Below are 6,484 nucleotides of genomic sequence, written 5' to 3' on the forward strand. Positions count from 1 at the left end.
TGGGGTGGGTATTGTTACTGGTAAATTGGGTACTATCGCCAGTTTCAGTGGTATCATTAGCGGGTCTCGGAATTTGCTTATGCATAAGCACGGGATTCGGTCCAATCGGTTCAGGATCGTTTGGAACGGCTTCCTTTTTAATAAGTATTAGTCCCCCTCTATCCGTTCCTGATTCCCAATAACGAACCCCCCAAGTTTTTCCAGTCATCCACCCTGGGTCATTGGGCTGTGTGATATTTATAAAAATGAACTCACAATTTCCTCCAGATGCAGAGGGGGATCCTCGGTATCCTAGTTGCACAGAGTCTTCCCCTCTTGGGGGCTTGCACCCTGTAGGCCCCCATCCCGTGGTAAGGTATCTATCCCGATTATGGGGATCCCAATCGGACGCAATTGTTTCACAGCCCCAATATGAACAATAGTAATGTCCAGGCGAATTGCAGTATCCTCGCCCTGGATGCGAGCTAGGGCACATATAATAACTCAGGTTCAAACAAGGTCGAATCGGTACCAGCTGACACAATGAGGGGGTAAAACTGGGGGATTCAGAGACTGTTTTTGTTTGCACTTTAGTTTGGTCTTCCCATCTATACAAGGTCCATTTAAAAGGTTGATGTGCATACGGCTCACAGACAGGGACGCCTGATCCTACCCAGATTACCCCTATAAGTATGTATCGGAAAAAGTGGTGGTTGCAATATACCAATTGCTTATTTTCACCCCAATTTAATACCCGTACCCGATTCTTGTCGTTTGCACTCCAGGGCTTCGCCTTTTTGCTACCATCCTTGAGGCAAGATCTCAAGCACTGCTTTGCGGTCCCAATCATTGGGTTCATTCCTCCACAGTTTTTTACTCCTCTGCCTTGCTCGTCGACTCGGTTGCTTCGAGCCACGAGGGGTACCATCTTCTCGTCAGCAGGGGTATTCTTCAGGAGGGCTAGTGCTTACTTTAGCAGCTTACCTTAGGATGTACGAATTCCAGTTGGTATCTTTAACTTGGGGTGCATTACACTTCACCCCTTTCAGGAACTTCCGGCACTGCCCTCTTACTATTTCAGCGACAAAAGGAATCGGTTCGTTCGAATGGTAACAATAATTTTCGGGTCGGATTCCCTTAGCAAATATCTCCCACCATTCTCTTGATTCGGGAATAATCTCTTCCTGCGATTCTTTTAATTTTAGTGCCAATTCTGTAAATTTCCTTTCTCGCTCCCAGCAAATTCGACAGACGCCCCTTGGGGGTTTTCCGTCTCGACAATGGGCCCACCACCGTTCCCGACACACCTTACACACAAAACACACGAATGGGTAACAGTTACAACTTAATGTACCACACTTGATTCGGACGTTCTCAGTCTCTATATGTCCATCTTCAGTCAGAGTTGGATTTTCAATATATTTGATTTCAAAAGTATTCATTTAGGTCCTTTGAATTTTTATTTTCAGGTCCCCGGGTACACTGGTCACTTGCCACTGTTGATTCTTTATGGGTCCTTTGAGTCGGCTGGCGTGAGTCCACCCTCTTTCGGCTGTCCGTATGGAAGTTTCTGTAGTAAGTAAAACAAGATAAGGCCCTTCCCACTGTGGAGTTAATGAGGTCTCTTTCCATGATTTAACCAACACCCAGTCCCGGGTTTCACTTTATGGATTGCCATGTTTAATGGGGGTCGTTGGACAAGCAATCCTTTTTTCTTCAACTGTTCCCTACGACTCATTATTTGAGTGATGTACCACAGTACATGTGATTCTTTTAATTGAGGGTGATTATGTGGAACTTCTAGGTCATAGGGCATCCCATATAACATCTCGAATGGGGAAATCCCTACATCTGTACGGGGTTGGGTCCTTATATTTAAAAGTGCGAGGGGCAGACACTTGACCCATGATAGCTTGGTCTCGATCATCAATTTGGTAAGCTGTTTCTTTATCTCCCCGTTCATTCTTTCTACTCTTCCTGAACTTTGGGGATGCCAAGGGGTATGATATTCCCAATTTGTTCCCAAAGCCGCCAAGGTATCCTTAACTATTTTAGACACGAAATGAGGTCCCCTGTCGGAATCAATGGCTTCTATTACCCCATATCTTGGGATAACTTCTTCTAACAGCACCTTTACTATGGTTTGGGCCGTTGTTTGCGCAGTCGGGTATGCTTCCACAAAGTGCGTAAGGTGATCCACGATTACCAGTAAATATTTGTACCTACCCACCTTTGGGAGTTCAGTAAAATCTATTTGAACCCTCGCAAAAGACCTATGTGCCAGCTCTCTTCCCCCTAAAGGTCTTTCCCTTACTTGACTCCTATTGACCTTTTGACACACTAAGCAACTGTTTGTTATTTGCTTAGCCAGACTATAAATACCCATACACATGTATTTATTAGCGAATTGGTCTATCAAAGCTTGGGTTCCTCAGTGCATGGTATTGTGGATTCTTTGTAATACCCTCATAGCCAAGGATTTTGGAAGTACCTGTCTCCCATCGGGTAACACCCATTTTCCCATTTCATCCTTTTTTACTCCCATTTTATGTAATTTCTCCTCTTCTTGAGTGGTGAAACTGAGGAGGTGGACCACCTTTCCGTGATGCAAACAATGCTTTACTCCAGGATTCTCACAGGCACATGCTATCCCATCCATACCCCAATCCTCCCAGCAAGCATAACAAGATTCCTTATAGAGATTACCTCCACAGTTGATACATTCTTTTCTCTGTTTGAAGGGATCCTGAGCCCTTAGAACCATTAGAGCAGCTTTTCTAGCCTCCTGATCCGCAGCATTATTACCCCGCTGTCGGAAATCTAGGCCTTTCTGGTGACCTCTCACGTGTACCACTGCTATTCGGTTCGGACCTCGTAGAGCGTGAAGAACTTGGGTTATTAAGCCCTGGTGTATTAAATCCCTTCCCTGGGAATTTATGAGGCCCCGCTCTTCCCCAATTTTTCCAAAGGTATGGACTACCCCATATGCATACTTTGAATCTGTATATATTGTTCCTGTCTTTCCCTTTAATAAACATAATGCTCGGAGTACTGCATAAAGTTCGCACGCTTGAGCTGACCGTGCTGCGTTCAAGGGTCCTGATTCTATCACATTAAGATTTCTTCCCCCGATTATCGCATATCCTGATCTTCTCCTTCCTTCCACCACTCGGGAGGACCCATCCACAAACAGTCTTTCTCCACCTTCCAGTTCCTCTTCCTCCAAGTCTGGCCTTATCTTTGTTTGTTCCTCAATGGTATGTAGACAATTATGTGTCAACCTTTTCCCTTCAGGTTCCCCATACAAAAACTGGGCCGGATTTTGTAAAGTAGTGCTCTCTAAAATCAATTTTGGTGAGGAGATTAAAATCCCTTCGTATTTTAACAACCTAGAATCAGTGATCCATTTTTCAGCTTTCTGTTGTAAAATTCCCCGGATGTTATGAGGTGATAGAACTTTCAATTCGCTTCCGAAGGTTATTTTGTGTGCCTCTTCCACGAGCAGAGCTGCTGCCACTGTCGCTTGCAGGCAGGTTGGCCACCCACGGCTCACTGGATCCAAGAGTTTGGACAGGTATCCTATAGGTTTCTTTTTCCCAGCCCACTCCTGTGCCAATACTTCAAATGCCGTACGCTCATCTGTATTTACAAACAAGTAAAATGGTCTCTTTAAGTCTGGTAAACTTAATACCGGTGCATTAATTAAATCCTCTTTTAAATTTTCTAATTGCTTTTCATCCTCCTTAGACCACTTTAACAATCCCTCTTGGCTTAATTTGGCATATAGAAACTTGACTTTGTTACTATAGTCTTCAATGCATTGTCTGCAGTACCCCATTAATCCCAACAACTGACGAACCTGTCTTTTGTTTGCCGGAGGGGGCATTGATAGTATCCCATTTACTCGCTCGGGATCTACCTTCTTTTTCCCTTCGCTCAACCAATGTCCCAAGTATTTGACCTCTGGTTCTACAAACTGTAATTTTGATCGGGAAACCTTCAATCCCTTTAGGCTCAGAAAATTTCACAATTTGATTGTCTCCACGCGGACTTTTTCCTCTTCTTGTCCAGCTATCAGGAGGTCATCTACATACTGAATCAGCTGTATTCCTTTTCCCTGCTCGTACTCTTGGAGAATGTGCTCCAGGGCCTGTCCGAAGAGATTGGGAGATTCCGTGAACCCTTGAGGCAACACTGTCCATCTTAACTGCTGTTTTCTGTGGGTTTCAGGATCCTCCCATTCAAAGGCAAAATAATCCCTATTGTCCTTATCTAGTGGGCAAGCCCAAAATGCGTCCTTGAGATCAATCACACTGTACCATCGACTTTCGGGCCCCAGCTGACTCAGTAAAGTATATGGATTTGCCACAACTGGGAACCTTGCAAGTGTTCTTTTGTTAATTTCCCGTAGATCATGGACCAATCTGTAAGACCCATCAGTTTTCTTTACGGGTAAGATGGGTGTATTGAAGGGAGACATGCATGGTTCCAGTAGCCCTTGTTTAATTAATCTTTCAATTTCTGGTTTCAACCCCATCCTGCCTTCCCATGAGATTGGGTATTGTTTTATTTTTACTGGAATTTCCGGATCCCTGATAGTTACAGTGAAGGGTGGGATATTCAATTTGCCCACTGTCTCCGGAGTGTACCAAACCTCGGGGTTAATTTTTACTTCATCCTCACTCCTAAGGGGACATAATGTTACTTGTAACTCATTATTCTTAACTTCCAAATTAATGCCTAGTGTAATGATCATATCTCGTCCCAGTAGGTTATAATCTGCTTCTGGGACCTGCAATAGGGATCCCACCCCAAATCTAGACTCCGTTTCGAAAAGAACATCCTTTATTACTGGAACTTTGAAAGGCTCTCCTTTTGCTCCAATTACTTGCATTGTCACTGGGGACAAGTGACATCCCTGGGGTAACTCTTGTACTGTGGACCTCTCGTCCCCTGAGTCCACAAGGAACTCGATTTCCTGTTGCTGGGGACCTATTCTAATTTTTATCAAGGGCTCGGTTTCATGTCTAGCCCCCAGCAAATAGAGCCCCTGACACCCCTAATCCTCCTTGAATATTTTCTCATCCTGCAGCCGTTTTCTGCATTCCCTTCTCATATGACCCTTCTTCCCACAATAATAACACTCCACGTCCTTTCTCCTTGTTCCTTCCACCCCAGGCCTTGGGTCCGTCTTGTGAGTCAATCTAATCCCACCCCCCCCGCTGTCCTTTCCGAGCCACTGCCACCATCAATCTTGCCTGCTTCTTAAACCTCTCGTCCTCCCTTCTGACAAACACCTTCTGTGCCTCCCTCAATAACTCATCCAAGCCTCTGTTTTGCCAGTCATCTATTTTCTCAATTTTTCTTCTAATATCTTCCCATGAGTTTGCTACAAATTGCATTTTCAGCAGAGCCTGCCCCTCCTGAGTGTCTACATTCAGACTGGAATACATTTGGAGACTCTTTCGTAGTCTCTCTAACCATTTAATGGGCGACTCATCTGTTTCTTGGTGTTCTTTGAAAGCTTTATTAATGTTCTGTCCTCTAGGGACTGCCTCCCTGATACCCTGGATGATGATATTTCTGAGGTCTTGCATATGGCCCCTATGTACCAGGTCCTGATGATCCCAATTAGGCCTCTGTAGGGGCCATTTCACATCTGCCGCTGGCCCCTGGACATGCTGTGCGTCCCAAATTCGCATCCCCGCCCTCCTGATCATGTTTTTCTCCTCTGTGGTGAATAAAATCCCTAAAATAGCCTGAATCTCATCCCATGTATAAGTATTGGGTCCCAAAAATTGATCCACTCTTTCCGCTACCCCCAGCGGGTCTTCCAGGAGATCCCCCATTTTATCTTTAAATTGTCTTACATCCCCTGAATTAATAGGGATGGATACAAACCCCATTCCTGGCTGTGGACCCCCCATTAGCACTTCCCTCAAGGGGTACAAACCGCCACCCTCATGTGTACGTCGTGTTTGGCTTCTGGTTCTACGTCTGTAAGTTTCAGGGGAACTGGGGGGCGAATCAGGGTTCGAGCGGTGAGGGGCCGAGGGCAAGGGTTGAAGCGGTGCGGGTAGTGGTGAAATGGGAGGGGGGGGCGGTGGAGGGGGAATGTATGGTGGTGGTATTACAGGGACCGCGTCTTCCTCTCTATCCTTCCTCCCTCGGTAACCACCCCCCTTTTCTTTTAAAGGGTATAAATTTACCCTAGTGTCGGCTACCATCCACAACTGGCATACTCACTTTCCTCCAAATTAAATGGTTCCTTTGAGTTAACATAAATGTTTAGCGCCTGACATATCCAGTCCTCAAATGATCCAAAAACAAGCCAATACAGATGGTCTCCTCGAATCTGTTTTCCGCCCCATACTTCCATGCAATAATGGATCATTTTCACCTTATCCTTTCCCTGCCTGGAAGGAAAGTTATCCCAGTGTTTCAACATCAACCCTAGGGGACTATTGGGCGGTATTTGGGGCAATTTCACATGGGGCCCCTCTCC

This window comes from Leptosomus discolor, unplaced genomic scaffold, assembly GCF_034619465.1.
Source record: "Leptosomus discolor isolate bLepDis1 unplaced genomic scaffold, bLepDis1.hap2 HAP2_SCAFFOLD_27, whole genome shotgun sequence".
NCBI classification, from domain to species: domain Eukaryota; kingdom Metazoa; phylum Chordata; class Aves; order Leptosomiformes; family Leptosomidae; genus Leptosomus; species Leptosomus discolor.